Source organism: Musca domestica, unplaced genomic scaffold, assembly GCF_030504385.1.
Source record: "Musca domestica strain aabys unplaced genomic scaffold, Musca_domestica.polishedcontigs.V.1.1 12, whole genome shotgun sequence".
Classification (NCBI taxonomy): Eukaryota; Metazoa; Arthropoda; class Insecta; order Diptera; family Muscidae; genus Musca; species Musca domestica.
In genome coordinates this window covers 17968910-17989632 of record NW_026712155.1, presented here as the reverse complement: position 1 = coordinate 17989632, position 20723 = coordinate 17968910, and positions in this window count along the sequence as shown.

Below are 20723 nucleotides of genomic sequence, written 5' to 3'. Positions count from 1 at the left end.
TGAAAGATCTCTTATATGTCGAGAACGGCTGAACTGATTCCGACAGTTCTCATTAATTCAGAATGGCCTCTTGGCAGGAAACAAAAAACGTCTAAAAAATCGCATAAAAATACCTCTCTAAAGATGAAAATATTGATTTTGTAAAATTTTCTCATATTTTTTCAATTTTGTCATATTTTTGGCATATTTTCATTTTGAATTAAACATTTGGTAATATTTCTACAGCTAACAAAACTAAGTAGTTAGAATATCAGGATATCATATACAGATCGCATTTATGGCCCGATCCTTACGAAATTTTGCATGGGGACAAGATGAGGGTCAGAATAGAAGCCTACTCTTTTTGGAGATGATCGTCATATATTTAGGGGTTGAAATGGACCAAAAAACTGCAAAATTGTCTGCAGGTCTGAATTATCACCCGATCCTCACGCACATTTGAATGGGTTTACCGAACATTACAAAAGCCAAGCAGTTTTGGATGGCCATCCAAAAATATTCAATGTGTGAAATAGTTTGCCAACTTTTATAGACAAAATACGAAAATGTCTATTCCAGTGACTTTTTGGAGAATTCACAAATACAGGAAAGACGCACTTCTGACTATTTCGTTAACGTTGATTTCGTTGAAGAATATAGTCAAATGTCTGTATCTCATATAGATGCGTTTCAGTCAAAAACCAATAATAAATGTTAATCTTTTGCCACTTCTGAGAGATTATAGGTCTTTGGGAAATATTGGTTTCAGATCTAGGAAGACCATTTACGTGCAACATCTTCCAATAAATTGGAAATGAGCAAATTAGTTTAAGTTGCTATTATTCGAAAATTAGAGAACGAAACCTGATGGTTTTCTTTTATTATTTGTCACAATATCTTGTGGAATTCTTTCGAATATCTCGCCTATATAAACTGTATCGTTTATTATAGTGTTGTAGGGTATTCAACGGTCGGCCCCGCTCGTCTGTAGCCTTTGCTTACTTGTTTTAATTAGGAAACCTTAGTTGAAAATTACTTTTTAAGTGGTAATTTTTACAAAGATTTAGTTAAAGGGGAAACAAATCGCCATCGTTAGATTGATGTCAGACTTAAGTATTCATAGATCAAAAATATTGGCCAATTGTTGATATTATAGAATACACCAACGTATCAACCTTGGAATAATCTCTTTTGCATAATACTCTGTGGAAAAATATTCTACACCATTTCTTCATTTTTGAGAAAGCTTCGTTTTGGTAGCTTTGCTTGGCAGCTGAGCGATGCAAGAAACATATTGTTTTATTTTCTTAGCAAGAACTAAAAAACAAAGTGAAGATATTAATTAAAGCTGTCCTAAAGTATTTGTCGAAGATAAGCAAACGATAAAAAAAACAAGTAAAAAAGCTGTAAGTTCGGCCGGGTCGAACTTTCAATCCCCTCCACCATTTGGAACGAGTTTGACAATTCTCAAAAAAAAACGTTAAAAATTCTGTTAAAATCTTAAAAATGCCAAATATATATTGGTGTCTATTTGAAAACGTGGACCTGCATAAGCAGCTTTTGTCATAATCCATTAAAATATTCAAATACGGAACTTGAAAAGAAAACCAGTGAAAAATTTAGCTAAAATCATCAAAATACCAACTATATGCCGTTATATCGTGGCTATACGAAGACGTGGACCTGCACAGACAATTTTCTGTCTTAGGCTGTAGTATCCATTATGAGTTTTTAGTACCAATTTTGAAACCATTCTGGTCAATAATGTCGCTAAAATCATCAAAATACCGAAAATCGGGGGTACCGTTATATGGGGGCTATACGAAGACGTGCATCTGCATAGAAAATTTTCTCTCACAGACCTTACTTCTAATTACGAACTCTAAACACGAAATTTGAAACAACTCCGGTAAATAATGTCTCTAAAACCCCAAAAAACCGAATATTTGGAGGTACCCAGATATGTGATATCATGGACCTATACTCTTCCAGGGAACAGAGTACTCAGAAGGAGTGGCCGAAAAATGGCACGTGAGCTGAACATATCGCAATATTCCATTCGGAAAATATTGAAAAATTAGCTCGGGGTAAAGCCATTGAAATTCCAAAAAGTGCAAGAACTTACACCGCAACAGAAAGAAAATTGACTTAAAAGAGCTTAAGAGTTGCTTCGTTTGGCCGAAAATGGTGAACTGCCGAATTCGGTTTTCTCCGTTGAGAAAACAAACAAATCGGATGAACAATATGTGTGGGAGCTATAGCTATATCTGAACCGATTTCCACTAAATTTGACACGCTGGTTTCCAGACTCAATTTGGTTGTAAGTACCAAATTCCATTTCATTTGAGCTAATATTACACGTTTGGTGCACAATAAAAGGCAAATTGATGTATATGGGAGCTATACCTAAATTTTGACCGATTATCTCCGATTTCAATAGGGTTTGTCTTTGTGTCAAACAAATTATTTATGCAAAATTTCATCTGAATCGGGCAATAAATGCGACATGTACTTGATTTACAAAGATACACGGACAAATATACATGGTCAGACGGACAGACAGACAGACGGACGGACAAGCATATATTGACTGAGAATATTATTCTATGCAGATCCTCAAAAGCAACTATGGGTCTATCTCGCTTCCTTCTCCATGTTACAAACAAATGCACAAAGACATAATACCCTGACCAACTTGTGGTGTAGGGTATAAAAATGTAAAAATGATGGCGTTTGACTTTTTTGCAGTTATTTTTATCTCACCCTGTATTCGCTTTGTTATGTCTAAAATTAGTATTTCGATGAGTTACATACGGAATGACGAACTTAATATCCATCCATACTACGCATGGTGGAGGGTATAAAAGTGTAGTGATGGTCTTAACTAAAGCTGTCTTAAGGTATTTGTGGAATATAACTAAACGAGATAGCTAAAAATATTTACTTCCTTGCCTGTCATCTTTGCCCACAGCTTGTCAAAGTTAACTGAAATATGCAAAACAACACCTGGTTATGATACGTACAGATACCAAATTTACACTAACATTTTAATTAAAACAATGGAGAAAACTAAAACAAAATATGGCCTGAAAATTAACTAACGACTTCTTTGCTTTCATTTTTTGAGAAAATATTTTATCCAATATCCACACAAGGGTAAAAATAAGAGGATTTAGAAAAGCTGTCAAATTGAATAACTGTGAAGTTTGTTAGAATAGATTTTTATACCCTCCACCTTAGAAAAGAGGCTATATTAACTTTGTCATTCCGTTTGTAACATCCCTTTATATTCGTCGTAGACCCCTTAAAGTATATAAATTCATAGTCAGCATAAAATTCTAAGTCGATTTAAGGATGTCCGTTTGTCTGTCCGTATCTCCCTCTGTCTGTTGAAATCACGATGCAGCTCACATTATTTGACGTAGAGCGTCAAAATTTAGCAAAACAATTTGTATTATGTCTAGAATGAAATTGAAAATGAGATATATCGATCCACGTTTTGGTATAGTCCCCATATAACGGTACCTCCCGATATTCCGTATTTTGATGATTTTTGCCACATTTTTCCACGGATTTTTCTAAAACATTACCATCGTTCTCCACTTATAAACAAACGTTGTTTTTATAAAAACAACAATAAAGGGATAAGCCTGACCATTTTGCAACAACAAATGGTATTTATAGGTCATAATGGGTCCTAGTTCATGTGGCGAAACATTGTATGTATAGGTCCACACTTTGGTATAGGCCCCATATAATGGTGCGTCCGATATTCGCTATTGTAATGATTTTTTCCACATTTTTCCACGGATTTTTCTAAAAATTGGTATTTGTAGGTCATAATGGGTCCTAGTTTGTGTAGCGAAATTTTGTATGTATAGATCCACGCTTTGGTATAGCCCCCATATGATGGTGCGTCCCATTATTCGGTATTTCGATGATTTTTGCCACATTTTCCTACGACTATGACTAAAAATTGGTATTTGTGGGTCATAATGGGTTCTAGCTCCGTTGGCGAAATATTGAATGTATAGGTCCACGTTTTCCTATAGCCCCGTATAGCGGTACCTCCCGATATTCGGTATTTTGATGATTTTTGCCACATTTTCCCAGAATATGTCTAATATTTCCTTTACCCTAATGTGGAGCGTATTAAAAGTTCGGCCCGGCCGAACTTAATGTTTTTTTACTTGCTTTACTTCTTTTATTTTTTTTTTTATTTTATTACAAAGCCATTAGTTCTATGATATGTTTCAGGAATGCGAAATTGAATGGGTTTTTATACGTTTATACATAAGAGTTCCTATACACTCTTATTTAAAAACAAGTAAGCAAAGGCTATAGTCGAGCAGGGCTGACCACGTGATACCCTACAACACTACAATATGTTAGAGGCCCCCTTATGTCCAAATCCATTTTGGAAGATTTCGCTTTTGAAATTATGTCACGGAGCACTGTCCAGATATTAGCCTTAGAATTTTGACCAGGGACATTTGCCCAATATTTACGCACTCCGTAGTGCTGTTATTTGTTGTAGTCCATTTTACAGCCAAATATAATTAAATGGTCACCCAAAATGCTAGAATTTTTCCCAGTCCTTAACTCCCTTCTCAGACGTATCGATTGGCTTCAATTTTGTGATCAAGAATTTTTTTCAGTTTTTGGTTTATTTGAATCCCTTAATATTTTGCGATCATCTCCATATGCAAGATTCCCCTCTGTATCTCCCAATCTAGATTCGTCTATATGATTAGCTTGTCTATGATATTTGGCTATATACGTCAAGGAAATCAACACAAAAAAGCCAGAAGTTCGCCTTTCGTGTATTTCGGTTAGTAGTGGTCCATTCTACCCGCTGTCCTAAACTCTAACTTCATGCGAGATTTCGTGTCCGTTGTTTCTGTGGTCCATTTTTTGTTGATCCATTTCAACCCCTGAATATATTGCGGACATCTTTGTAAACAATAGTCCTAACCCTTCTAAGCCTAACTCTACCATTTTGAAAATTTTCGTGAAATCGGACGATAATTGAAATCTGTATATAATAACCTCAATCTGTGTTGCAAGGTGAAAAAATATTACTATATATACACTTCAATATTATAAGTCAAATTGGGTTTATAGGGTTTAAAAATGGAGATGTTAAAATAGGTTTGACCAGAAAAATCTTAATGTGCGTCCATTGTGTAATGGTTTTACTAATATCACAACTAATAAAGAATTAAGTAATTAAGAATTAAAGATTTTGGAGACTATTGGTTGTAAAATGTAAAAAATTTAGGTATTAGTTCCAACAGGCCAAATAACATATTCCTTTGCTACGAAATCAATAAGCAACACATACGCTTTTTCACTATCCTGCACACATATTTATTTTCTCATATGCATATATTGTAATATACACATAAAAGCTACCGACGTAACTTCTCATATCAAAAAGGGGGAAAGTGATGGCGAAATGTTCACATAACATTTTATTTGATTGTTATCCCTTAAGGCGCTGAAAGTGTAGTCGTGTGCCATAATGTAAATATGACAAACAGAGTTATGGCCCCTAATATATCATATGCAGCAATATGAAATGTATAGAAATTTACTCGTTTAGATATCTAGATATCATAATTGTATGCTTATATCACATGTGGAAATAAGTCAGACATACATATTTATCATTGTGTTACGTTTGAATTTAATATGAAATAGAAATGTCAACAGCACATCTTCATACGTGTGTATTGATCAAGAAATATTGTTAATTTATGCAGTTAACATAATTTGGACAATTTCTATGGTCGCAATGATATATGGGACAAGAATGTATAAGAATATATATATAAATGAGCAAATTGGGGATAAAAAGTTATTTGCAGTTAATCCAGAAAAAAATAGACAGGTTTTCCAATATTTTACATTACATATGTGACGCCAATTGAGTTAAAAAAAAGTTGTTCCTCTCTAAAGAATATTCCTTCACCCTATCAGTTTGCCACCATATTAAGCATTCTATTTGAATAGAAATAACTATCACACTACACATATACATACATATGTACATATTTGTTAGTTTCGTTTTCTTACACATCCACATCTAAATAATGCTGCCACTTGAATTGCCATTTCCTTTCCTCTAACTTTGAATACAAAAATGCCAAATGGGCTTCCGGAATTCTTATTTCGTTTTCAACAATTGGTTGAAGTTCAGTTTATGCAGTCAAATTGTGGTGTACTTTATGTACATATAAAATATAAAATATCGAACATTTTTAAAAGAACCAACTAAAGAATATTTTTGGCATGGAAATATGTGATACTAAAAAAAAGTCAAAACGCCATAATTTTTATTTATTATTTTTTTTTATATTTTATTGAATGAAAGCAAACAAGTAAAAAAGCTATAAGTTCAGCCGGGCCCAACTTTGAATACCCTCCACAATTTGGAACGAATTTGGCAATTCTATACAACGACATGAACCTGCGTAGGTAACTATTGTCATAAGCCATTACAATATTCAAATGCAAAACTTAAAAAAATCGGTTATAATGTCGATAAAATAAAAATACCGAATATCGAGTGGTACCGTTATAGGGGGGCTTTACGAAGAGGTGGACCCGCACAGACAATTTCTGTCTTAGGCTGTAGTATCCATTACGAACTTTAAATACCAAATTTGAAACAATTCCGGTGAATAAATTCGCTAAAATCATCAAAATACCGAATATCGGGAGGTACCGTTATATGGGGGCTATACGAAGACGTGGACCTGCACAGACAATTTTCTGTCATAGGTTGTAGTATAAATTACCAAATTTGAAACAATTCTGGTGAAAAAATTTGCATAGAGTCATCCAAATACCGAATATCGGAAGGTACCGTTATATATGGACCTACATGACCCATTTTCAATACCAAAAGTCCCGCAGACATAACATACATTTAAGCAAAATTAAATCAATCTGGTTCAATTTGTTCGGAAGCTAGACTGATTTCCACAGACGAACAGACGGACAGACGGAAGGACATCGCTAAATCGACATAGAATTTTATGCTGATCAATAATATATATACTTTACCGGGTCTAAAATGTGTATTCGGAGGTGTTACAAACGGAATGACAAGCTTAATATACCCTGGAGGGTATAAAAATGTCGGAAATAGCATCAAAATTTTAGAATAAATTTAGATCTGTTCGAATTACTCACCTTTGGCACGAATTATGGCCTTCAAACGGCCAATGAAACCGTCACACGCGGCCCGAATGTTGCTCTACGGTATTTTGGCCCATTCCCGGCGAAGCGCTTGCTTGAGGAGATCGACACTTTGGTATTTTTTAGTGCCAAATTACTTTCCAAAATACTCCAGACACAATAGCCCAACGGATTGGTATTTGGAGATTTTGCTGTCCTCCTTGGGTGGGGCGTGTCGACTGCGATGGTGCTGAGTCCTGTTGAAATGTCATATTGGAAGGTCTGCGGCTCCAGAATATTTTCGCGATAATATTCTGCATTTATTCTGATGCCAGGGTCGATTAATACGAGCGGAGAACGACCATCGGCTATTATGGCGTGCCACACTATCATCATGGCTTGAGTTCTGGTGCACATTTTCAGCTGACCTCTTTGGCAAGCAGACACAAACTTTTTGGTTTTTTACAAACTGCTGAACAACGAATGTTTTCTCATCGGAGAATACCAAATTCGGCAGTTCACTACTTTCGGCCAAGCGAAGCAACTCTTTAACTCCTTTGAGTCTATTTTCTTTCTGTTGCGGTTCTTGCACTCTTTGCAATTTCGATGGCTTTACCCCGAGCTCATTTTTCCAGATTTGCCGAATGGAATATTGTGATATGTTCAGCTCACGAGCCATTTTTCGGTCACTGCGAAGCGGTTTTCGATTAAGTCGCTTCTTTATTTTGGAACCATTTCTGCTGATGCTGCTGTTTTCTTCCATTCACTTTCTTTGAATTCGGGCTACGCTACCAGTATCACGATAACGAGTGATGGTACGAGACACATGCTGAAGTGCTCTAACGATAGCCACTTATGGTTTTCCAGTCAAATTTAAAGAAATCACATTTTCACGATTAAATTCCATCACGAATAAATATTTTTCTGGAAAATTCTCACCAAAAAGCTTTTGTATGCTTGCTAACAATATAATGAGGAAAACTTTTAACAGCTGTGGTACGAGTGGCTTAGAAATGACAACAGTCTGAAGTTAGTTGCAGTTTTTTCATCTCAGGTGGTATGTTTTATTTTATATGAAAATGTGCACTTTTTAAGAGATGGCAAATATTTAAAAATGAGATCTCGTGCTTTAAAAACTCTAAAAAATCCAAATTAATTTCTTGCGGTTATGAAAAGATTTTCGCCCCAGCATCATTTCGCCTACATTAAAATTTACCACATGTTACCAATGGTATTAACACCAATGGTTGTGTGCTGACCGAAATACGTGCATGTGGCTACATAAACATAGTTTTTTTACACAGTTTTAATTTTGTCCCAATTTTTTCTTTTTTACAACCGTATTTTTCACCAGCATCGCCATAACTGAGTAAAGCCGGAAATACAAAAATTGTCTCTGGTTTAAAAATGCAAATAGTTGCTCAAAAAATATGTTGAACTGTATATATTTTTACATAACTTATTTGTATTTACATAGCTGATGATGTTGTTGTTTTTCGTTTCGGTTTTTTTTACACATAAAATGTACGTGACTGTTGTTATCATGGGTCAGCTAACCCAGGCTGCTAGTCAGTCATCGGGTCTATGTACTTTGATAGAAATAAAGTATATAGTAATTTGTTTTTTGTTCACAGGAGACCCAACATCGGTTATTTGTTGTGGGTATTCCTGTTAAAGCGTTAATGAGCTGTGGTGAAAAGATAAACTTTGTAGTGCAGTTTATTATGTTGCGCATAAATATGCGTGTGTACTTAGCAGGAAATGTTTTAGAAAGAGGTTAGGGGGTGGTGGAACATTTACTTTAGCAAAAACTTTGTTACAAATTCATTAATCCGAAATGGTATGTGAATTTTTATAGTAAATGTGTAGAAAACACAAACAGAAAAATGCCGCAATTCTGTGATATGTGATGGCGCCCAAACTCTTTTTATTGTAAACAAGGTAAAAAATAAAAAAGATAAGAGGGTCGACAATCCTTGGATATCTTATCATATACAGTAAAATATATGACAGCCGCAATTTTTATTTTCCAAAACTCTTCTGGGTATTATAAAATCGTCTACAGGGACCAGCTGGCCCACCACCTCTATAGAGACATGCTGGACCTCCAGCTTGTCTATAGAGACCAGCTGGCCCTCTAGCTTGTCTATAGAGACCAGCTGGCCCTCCAGCTTGTCTGTAGAGACCAGCTGGCCCTCCAGCTTGTTTGTAGAGACCAGCTGACCCACCAGCTTGTCTGTAGAGACCATCTGGCCCTCCAGCTTGTCTATAGAGACCATCTGGCCCTCCAGCTTGTCTATAGAGACCACCTGGCCCACCAGCTTGTCTATAGAGACCAGCTGGCCCAACAGCTTGTCTATAGAGACCAGCTGGCCCACCAGCTGGTCTCTATAGACAACAGCTTTCGGCTGTTGATAATAAAAAAATATTTTTCAAGGACATTTTTCCTTAAAGTATTTCCGACACGCATGAAGTAATTCCAGTCTGTTGTGTTAAAGGAGATCTTCAGAGAAATTTCTAAGGAAATGCAGGCTAGCATTTGTTTAAATGCTCTCTGTACCATATCAAACCCATATCAACTTAACAATTTTCAAAATCAATGTCAAGTTGCAAAATTAACTTTGGTATTTAAATGTACAAACATTTGTGAATGTATGGAGATCGAGATGAACAAAAATGTGACATTGAAGTTCTTGTGAATTTATATCACAACCTGAATTATGATTTAGTTGTAAAATATAATGTATGATTCAAGAAAAATATATAATATATATTTTTTGCCTTTTGTCCTTCCGGAGTCCCTTCCTGGCAAATGATTGCAAGAAAAAAAATAAATAAATAAAATACCATATAGATATTCAAATATTCAACAAACTCTTATTGTGTATGAGTCAATGTAGTGACTCGTATCAACCATTGATATCATTATAACACCCATTACAAATACCAATAATAATAGAAATTGTCCAATTCCTTACAAAGTTTTACAAGAGTATAATACTAAAATTTAATATTCCACACTTTTTAATAGAACATTATGTACTTGTCGCGAGTTATCTTTTTTAGTTTTCTTATTTTCTTTCAAAAAATGAAGAACGAAAAAGGACAAACAGTAAGCGAAAAAATGTCACCGAAAAAAGTGTGTGCGTTTGCTGATAATAGTCATGAAAGTTGTATCATTAAACTCTGTAAATGTGACATTAACTTTTACATTCAAAGGTACGAAATGTGTTACAAAAAAGTTGTAACAAAACAACTTTTACTTTCTGGTAAGAAATGAGAATATATGTTTGCTAAATGTAAACAAAATTGCACGTTGGAGATTGCAAGGCACTGTAGGAGGTGAAAGAAATTAAATGATTTTTTTCATATTAAACTGGAATGAGATTAGTTAATATTTCAATGATGCCGATAATAATTAGGAACGAATAACTATGGAAATTCGGGAACAATTTTCTCGTATTTTTTTTTCGCTTAAAAACAGTAAAACCAGTAGGGAAAGCTCAAAAATCGGGCGGGGCCGACTATATGATACCCTACACCACTATGCATATTTAGTAGAGCTCTCGTAAAAGAAAGGTTTATATTGAGCATTTCTGAGCTCTATGAGATATCTGGTACAAAATATGATTAAGGTAGAGTGCATATTCCGAAAGTTGGAGATTTAAACATCAAATCGGATGAAACATATATATCGGAGCAAATTTGAAATTCTTAATTCAATGCTAAATTCGGTTGAAGTGCGAAAATCCATTTGGACTAATATTAGCCACTTGGTGCACAATAAACCTGAAATCAGATAATGGCATGGGAGCTATGTCCAAATCTGAACCGATTGTATCTGATATCTGGTACGAAATATTATTCTTCTATCGTGCATTTTACGAATTTGAGGGACTTATTTGCTTCTAGGCTAAATTTGGCCGAATGTGCCAAACTTCAGGCTGTTTGGGCTGAAAATGGCCATTTGATGCTCATTTAACCCGAAATCGGCCGAAGATATATATGGGAGTTATGTCCAAATCTGAACCGATTTCCACCAAATTTAAAGTACTTGTTTCCATATCAAATTCGGTCGGAAGTGCCAAAATTCACTCCATTTGTATCGATATTAGCCATTTGGTGCACAAGAAATTTTAAATCGGATAAAGATATATATGGGAGCTATATCTAAATTTGAACCGATTTTCACCAATTTCAATAGGGCTCGTCTTGAGCCAAACAAATGTTATTTAGAAAAGTTCATCTCAATCGAATAATAAATGCGACCTGCATTTTGTTTATAAAAATACATGGACAGACGGACAGACGGACGGACATGCATAAATCGAAATGTGATCCTATGCTGACCACCAAAAGGAACTGTGGGTCTATCTCGTTTCCTTCTCCATGTTACAAACAAATGCACAAAGACAGAATACCCTTACCACTATGTGGTGTTGGGTATAAAAATGGGATATATGGGGCAGGACAGGCTGAGATGAAATAACTGCAACCAACTTCAGACTACTGTCATTTCTAAGCCACTCGACCGACAACCTAAAGTGGCTATCGTTAGTGCACTCCAGCATTTAAATGTGAATAAATCTTTTGTGTTTCATACCATCGCTCGTTCCCGTGATACCTGTAGCGTAGCCCGACGTCAGGGAAGTGAACGGAAGAAAACATCAACCTCAGCACAAATCGTTCGAAAAGTAATGAAGCGCCTCGGTTGAAACCAGAAAAATGGCTCCTGAGCTAAACATATCGCAATATTCCATTCAGCAAGTATTGAAAAATGAGCTCGGCTATTGAAAGCAATTAAAAATCCAAAAAGTGCAAGGGCTTACACCGCAACAAAAAGAAAATAGACTCAAAAGAACTAAAGAGTTGCTTCGCTTAGCCGAAAGTGTGAACTGCCGAATTTGGTTTTCTCCGATGATAAACCATTCTTTGTCCAGCAGTTTGTAAACAAACAAAATGATCGTGTTTACTTGCCAAAGAGGTCGCTCTCCGCTCGTTCTAATCGACCGTGGCATCAGAATAAGTGCAGAATATTATCGGGAAAATATTCTGGAGGGTGTAATAAAGCCTTTGGCACGCAAACATTTTGGCCTTGGACATTGCAACAGGACAATCGCACTCAGCACGCGCCACCCAAGAATAGTTACAGAATGAAGTTTCTCGCTTCATTTCCAGCGCAAAATGGCCACCAAAATCTTCGGATACCAATCCGTTGGACTTTTGTATCTGGAGTATTATGGAATGCAAGGTTGGCACTCAACTATAGCAAAGCGTAGATCACCTTAAGCAAGCGCTTCGCCGCGAATGGACCAAAATACCGCAGAACAACATTCAGGCAGCTTGTGATAGTTTCCTTGGGCGTTTGAAGGCCATAATTCGTGCCAAGGTGACCAATTCGATACTTATTCTAAAATTTGATGCTATTTCCGACATATTTTGCTTTCATTCAATAAAATTAAAAAAAAAAATGTAAAAATTATGGCGTTTGACTTTGTTGCAGTTTTTTTTATCTTACCCTGTAAGTTTATATTGAGATGATTTGAAATTGCTCTTTATTGTCATACTTTATCCCTTTAGTTTGAAAAAAAAACAAAAATTCTTCCCCAAAATATATTTAAAAATACACCTCATTTGAGGCATTGACCTGATTATTAGTTTGCTCACACACACATAACCTGAATTTAACATGCATAAATTTGTCTGAATTATAAATAATTTTAATAACAACCACCGCCAGCCCACAGATCAGCGTGAAGTTTTTCTGTTTAGTTTTGCCTTCGAACCTATGCAAACAACTGTTTTTGTTGGCAAAACAATTATTTATGACCACCGCCACAGAGTTGTAAATTTACTGAAAAGTGATACTGGACCAATGCCAACCGAAGAGGGAAATTCACGGTAAAATTTATTACCGTTATAGATTTTTTTTGGTTGCTACAATAGGTATGCAGAAAAATTTATACAAATATTGTTACAATGCCATGCTGGGGGTATGTTAGGTGAAATAAGGTAAAAATTCGTATTTAGGGTTGGATAACTGATAGTGTAATCAGAGTGTGATTTATCAGATAAAGCTTTAAGGTTAACATGACAAATGTTAAGGGGGCCTATAAATATAATCAACAAATTTTGGTAATTTTTTTTTGGTATTTTGAATATCAATTAATTTATTTTGAAGGCCAAATCGCAAACAACAATTTGGATATAGAATTTGTACTGATACAACAACCAACCTAAAATGCAAACTCATGTGCTGCAGTATAAATATTAAAATATTCAACTATGGCCAATTGACCATTAAAAAAAAAAACAAAATATAAAATATAAAATAGAAACGAGTAACAAAAAGGTAAAATTTCGGGCGGGACCACTACACATATTTGGTAGAGCTAACAAATAATTTTTTATATTGGACATTTACGTGAAGCATTTTTAAGTGCGCATTTTGGCTTTATGTGCATAGATCCTTCCAATTTGGGTTGATATCTGATACGAAATATTCTTCTTTTGGAGTGCATATTTCGAATGTGAGGGCTTAAACACCAAATTGTGCAACTCACATATGTTGGACCTATAGCTATATCTGAGTATTAAATGCGACTTGTACTATATTTATAAATCTACATAGACAGATATAAATGCATAAACATACTCAAAATGTGATTCTATGCAGATCATCAAAAGAAAGCATAAGTCCATCTTGCTTACTTCTCCCTGTCATAAACATATGCACAAAGACATAATACCCTAACCACAGGTCGGTAGAAAGTATAAAAATCAATAGAAAAAAAAAATAGATAAATAAAATCAAATCAATCAAGTAATCCAAGACTATAGTCGTGCGGGGCCGATTATGTTATACCCTACAACACTGCAATATGTTAAAATCACCCTTATGTCTAAATCCATTTTGGAAGATTTCGCTTTTGAAATTAGGATTTTGACTGGGGACATTTGCCCAATATTTATGCACTCCGTCGGGCTGTTAGTTTTTCTAGTCCATTTTACAGCTAAATATAATCCAATGGTCATCCAAAATGATAGAATTCTTCCCTGTCTATAACTCTCTTCACAGGCGTGTCGATTGGCTTCAATTAAGTGATCGGCAAAACATTTCTGTTTTTGGTTAATTTGAACCCCTAAATATTTTTCAATCATCTCCAGCCAGAAGCCCCTCTGTATCTCCAAATTTAGACTCATCTATATGATTTGCTTGTCTACGATATTTGGCTATATTCGTCAACGAAATCAGCATAAAAAAACAGAAGTTCGGCTTTTGAGTATTTCGGATATCGCCTGTAAGTAATGTTGGTCTTTTTTCACACAAAATTAGTGGTTCATTGTACCCGCTGTCCTAAACTCTAACTTTATGCGAGATTTCTTGTCCTTTGATTTCTATTTGTGACCTTTATAACTGCGGCAAAATCAGGAAAATTTTTAATTGTTGGTCCATTTCAACCCCTAATATATTGCGGATATCTTTGAAAACAATAGGCCTAGCCCTTCTAAACCCAACCCTACCCTTGTGAAAATTTTAGGATCGGACGATAATTGCAATCTGTATATAATAATATATACATTACAAATTACAAAATATTTTTAGTCAAATTGAAAAAATCGCATGCGATAAAAAATATGAAAAAATAAGAAAATGTCACAAAGTACTACAAAATCTATATTAACATCATTATTGGCATATTTTTATGCGATTTTTTTAACTTTTATTCTTTTATACCAGGAGGACATATGCCAAGAGGCCATACGGTCCAGCCATTCTTGAGATATAAGCATTTTAGCTAACATCCCCTTCCTTTCTATATACACACTGTATATATTTCGCTACATATATCCAATATATTTACTATCGGTGTCTATTGACTTGTTCATCTATTTGTGATTTCACCAGAATTAAAAACATTCGCGGTTTAATGGAAATTTTGACTTTTATTTAACGAATATTATGGTCTATTTTACCCAGTAAATATTAGCCGATTACCATCAAAATTGATTAACTTCCGCATCGATTGGTCTATAATGGCGACCTGTAGAGCAACTGCAAAATCCGAAAATTTTTCAGTTTTTGGTTCATTTCAACCCCTAAATATTATGCGATCATCTCCATCTCTATTCTGGTTCTAGCCCCACCTCCATTCTATATTTGGTGAAGATCGGGCCATAATTGCGACCTGTAGAGTGATTACAAATTAACATGGATAGACGGACGGACATACATAGCTAGATTGACTCAGTTTGGCGAGATATGAAGATCCATATATACTTTCCTATATGGGAAACCAATATTTCGAGGTGTTACATAATTTTTTGCCCAATCAAACACATAGTGTTGTAGGGTATAATTATTTTCAAAATCACTGATTATAGTCTTGGCAGTCCACGAATAAAATATGATTCAAAAATCCACGATAATAGCCTTGATTCTTGGTATATAAAAAATGATGATCTCGGGAGAATTATTGTTTTATATCCACAACTACTTATTTGTAGAAAATTATTAAAAACCTTGATGTTTCATGAAGAATACTTTTTAAAAATATTCTTTTATTTTTTTTTAAATCTACGATTATAGCTGCTTTATCCTTAAAGTACGTTAAACGATTACTGCCTCTTTAGTATTTGGGAAATTATTCTTTAGAGACATACAATTACGGCTTGCTTATTCCATGAAAAGATATTTGATAAAAACAGGGCTCGCACTTATTTTTGAGAAATAAAACTATTGTTGCCTAAATTATCCCTAAATTATGTTCTTCGAAAATCCATGCCTTAGATATCCTTGCAAAAAATTTATAAAAAACAAAATATATCGGCCACCTTTTTTTTCAATTTTCAAAATTATAACAAATAAAATACATCTCTAAATTTTTCAATAAAAACATCCGATACCAAAAAATATAATAATTTTACATCCATGCATTTTAATCCCTGTTCCAGACGAATTTAAAATTAGAAAATTGTTTAACCATGGGTAAAAATGGGGAGTAGATATTTGAAACTTTTAGGTCAATGTACCACAACACATGGCCAAGCTGTTTGGTTAACCATAAGGCCATGTTTCTCTAGAATATTACGATTGACCGTAAAAGACCATACACTACAATGATGCTTTGCAAGACATGTGTAATAGGGTGGAATGCAACACGTGTAAATAACATAGTAAACAGAGAATATTAAAATTTTCTTGTAATTACAGAAAAAACATTTTGATGAGGGCATTCCGATTGAAATATTGAGATATTCTTAATATCTTCTGGTGGGAAAAGGATTTCTTTTTAGAATAACCTATTAAGTCTTCTGTAGAAAATCTTTGCAATAGAGTATTCTATTTTTCGAAAGTTCCAAACATTCGTCCATCAGGAAGACCCTCTGGCGGTCATATGGAGATAAGTGGTCCCCTAATGACCCCCAATAAATAGAATACCCTTTACTGTCCAATAATAAATTAATTAAGAAATATCGAGTATATATCAAAAATAAAAAACAAGCAAGCAAAGGCTATAATTGTGCGGGACCGAACATGTGTTACCCTACAACACTACAATATGTTAAAAGTCCAGGCCCAGATTTTACCCTAAACTTTTTGACCAGGGACATTTATCCAATATTTACGCACTCCGTCGTGTTGTTAGTTACAACTAAATATAATCCAATTGTCTTCCTTGTCCTTAATATTCTTCTGACGCAAAATTCCGTGTCGATTTGTTCGTCACGGAAATCAGCATAAACAAGTTAAAAAGCAGTAAGTTCGGCCGGGCCGAACTTTGAATACCCTCCATTTGGAACGAATTTGGAAATTTTCAAAAAAATAAAATCCGTTAAATTCCGAGGTGGACCTTCATAGGCAACTTTTGTCATAACCCATTACAATATTCAAATACGAAACTTGAAAAAACCGGTGAATTATGGAGGTAAAATAATTAAAATACCGAATATAGGAAGGTACTGTTATATCGGGGATATACGGGGACCTGGCATTGCATAGAATCGTCAAATCGTCAAAATACCGAATATAGGGAGGTACTGATGTATGGGGCTCATACGAAGACTTGGACCCGCATAGACAATTTTCTGTCACAGACTGTAGCTCCCATTGCGAACTCTAAATACGTAATTTTAAACAATGCCGGTGAATAATGATGCTAAAATCATCAAAATACCGAATATTGGGAGGTACCGTAATATGGGGGCTATATGAAAACGTGGATCTATATGGCTCATTTACCAAAAGTCCTGCAGACATAATACACATTTGAGTAATTGGGTGGTACAGTTATATGGAGGCTATACGAAGACGTGGACTTAAACACACAATTTTCTGTCGTAGGCTGTAGTATTCATTGCGAACTTTAAATACCAAATTTGAAACAATTCCGTTGAATAATGTCGCTAAAATCATCAAAATATCGAATATCGGGAGGTACCGTTATATGAGGGCTATATGAAAACGTGGATCTATATGGCTCATTTACCAAAAGTCCTGCAGACATAATACACATTTGAGTAATTTTTTATCAACTTACTTCATTTCGTTCGGAAGCATGCATGATTTAGACGGACGGACAGACATTGCTAAATTGTGGGGTTCAAAATGTATATTTCGAGGTGTTAGAAACGGAATGACAAACTTAATATACCCTCCAAACTATGGTGGATGGTATAAAAAGTCAGAAGTTCGCCTGTATAATATTTTCAGCGTTTCGGTAGAATGGAAATTTTGGTATTTTTTCACACAAAGTTAGTGGTCCATTCTACCCGCTGTCCTAAACTCTAACTTCATGCGAGATTTTGTGTCATTTGGCTTCTAAATGCAAAACCAGGAACATTTTTAAGTTTTTGCTCCATTTCAACCCCTAAATATTGTGCGATCATCTCCAAATGCAATAGGCTTCTATTCTGACCATAATTCCACCCCCATTTTCAATTTCGTGAGAATCGGGCCAAAATTACGACCTATAGTGTGATTACGAATTAACATGGACAGACGGACGGACATACATAGCTAGATCGACTCAGCTCGGCTACATAGGAAGATCCATATATAATTTTCTATGTGGGAAACCAATATTTCGAGGTGTTACATAATTTTTGGCCAAATAAAACTTGTAATACACCCAACACATAGTGTTGTAACTACCTATTACAAGTCTTCTATAGATAAATGTCTCTATTTCTCCCATTCTAAAAATCCTATTACAAGTCTTATTTAGATAAATACCTCTGTTTCTCCCATTCTAAAAATTGTTGATATTTTAATTATATCTTGCCTTCTGTATTCGTAAATATACCTCCACCCTATTAAAAAAATAAGAAATTGTAATATGTGTAAAAATATCCTAATAAGATTGTGCTGTATAAAATTAAATTTTGCTTATTTTGCGATAGCATAGCAACCAGACTTCAGTAGTCACTACACACCCAACAACAAAGCCATGCAACTTACACCCACACCCTTGCACAGCTTGATAGAGTTATTAGAAATTTTTCCACAGCACATGTATGACTCCGAACAATTTCTGTTTGTCTATGGAAAATTTTTGTTTTTTTGCAACTATCATAATTCTTAAAAATACACAAATCTCTGTGATGTGATGACTTTATTTGGGTTGAAATATGCAACATATTGTAGGAGAAAATGTTTGAAGACGACAGTGTTTGTTCTGTCTGCACGTGTGGACAGAGCTCATAGAGTAAAAAAATTAAATGAATTTTGGGAGATATTTAAAAATTTTTTAAATTACAAAAAAAAATGTTTATTATTTTTAAATCAAGTTATCGAATTGTAATTTGCATGCAGAACTAAATTTAGGCTACCACGTGGCGTATAATAAATACCCCAAAGTCATACGCCATGATGTACCCTAAAAATATATTACCATTTATGTAAATACATTTCTTTCGAATTTATGTTTTATGATTTCATTTTATCTCTCTTTTCCTCCGAATATTTTCTCCCTTTTATTTTCCTTGTACCAAAGTGCATTGTAATAGCACAATGACTTACTGAAAAAACTGGTTTAATCATCATTATTATTCAAGTCACCGGTTCTAAACAATACGTTGATGACGGTACCATCAAACCATTGACTTATGCTGAATTGTTTTCCTTTGGCGCTCAACCATATCCTTGAATGACTAGCCATTTTTTGCTCAGCTTAAACGCTTGGTCTCTGTTGGCAGAGAACAAAGAATGAAAGAGAGATACCATTTGAAATGGTTGGTTTGCAGCAATGCGATACCAAGGGGACAAGATGGAATTGAAACAAGAAAATGACAAATGAAATGGAACACATAAAAATAAGTTTAAAAACAGTTGAGGGAAATCTGTGAACACTGGTTGAAAGGAATATCTGTGGATTTTTCATAACGACTATCAATGCTGTAATAGTTGACTTTTGAAAAAACTTTTTCCAGGACCAGACGAGCAATATAATGTGGGATTTTGAAAGCATTATTTTTAAGGACCAGCTCAGCAACATTTGTTGGTTTTTTTAAGCTATAATCGAGGGAATTTAAAGTTCATATTTGCATGAAGTTATAATTGTGGTCTACTAAAGTGTATTTCCTGATGAACTCTCTAATTTCTAACTGAGATTTTTAAAATATAACTTTTCAAGGACTATCTAAGCTACAATCATGAATATATTTTTCAAGGACCAGCCAAGCTTTAGTCCTGGATTTCAAAAACATATATTTCAAAGACTATATTCTAGTTATAATTAATACAGACTTGAAATTAAAGGTTTTAAATTATATTTTTCATTCACTATAATCTTGGGGGATTAGAGTACTTTTTTTCAAAGATTCTCTAAGCTATTATTGAGGGGTTTTCACATATATTTTTCCAGGATTGTCTATACGAGATATAAACGTAGATTTTTGGGTCTGAATGGTAGCCTATTGTTTTTGGAGATGATCGCAAAATATTTAGGGGTTGAAATGGACCAACAACAGAAAAATTTCCTGATCTTACTGTTGCTCTAGAGGCCACAATTATAAACCAATCGAACTAACAATTAAGACGGTCATCGGACAATATTTAGCGGAAAAAAAATTCTGTAAAAATACGAAAAATTCTATTAAACCGTGAATATTTTTAATTCTGGCGAAATCACAAATACATTAAAAGGTCACTTCTGACCATTACTGTGATGCTGATAGCCAGGATATCGGATATGTAGCAAAATAGGTACAATATACATGTATATTCCGCTTTTAAGTCAAAAACCGCTGGAATGATTTTCATATTTCTCATCAATTCGTAGTGATCTCTTGCAGAAAAAGATAAAATCGAAGAAAATCGAAGAAAAAATATGCCAATATATAAGTGAATATTTTTTTACATTTTTTTTCAAATTTTGTCATATTTTTTTATCGCATTGGATTTTTATACCCTCTACCATAGTATGGAGGGTATATTAAGTTTTTCATTCCCTTTTGTAGCACCTAGAAATATACATTTTAGACCCCACCAAGTATATATATTCTTGATCAGCGTAAAATTCTATGTCGATTTAGCTATGTCCTTCCGTCTGTGGAAA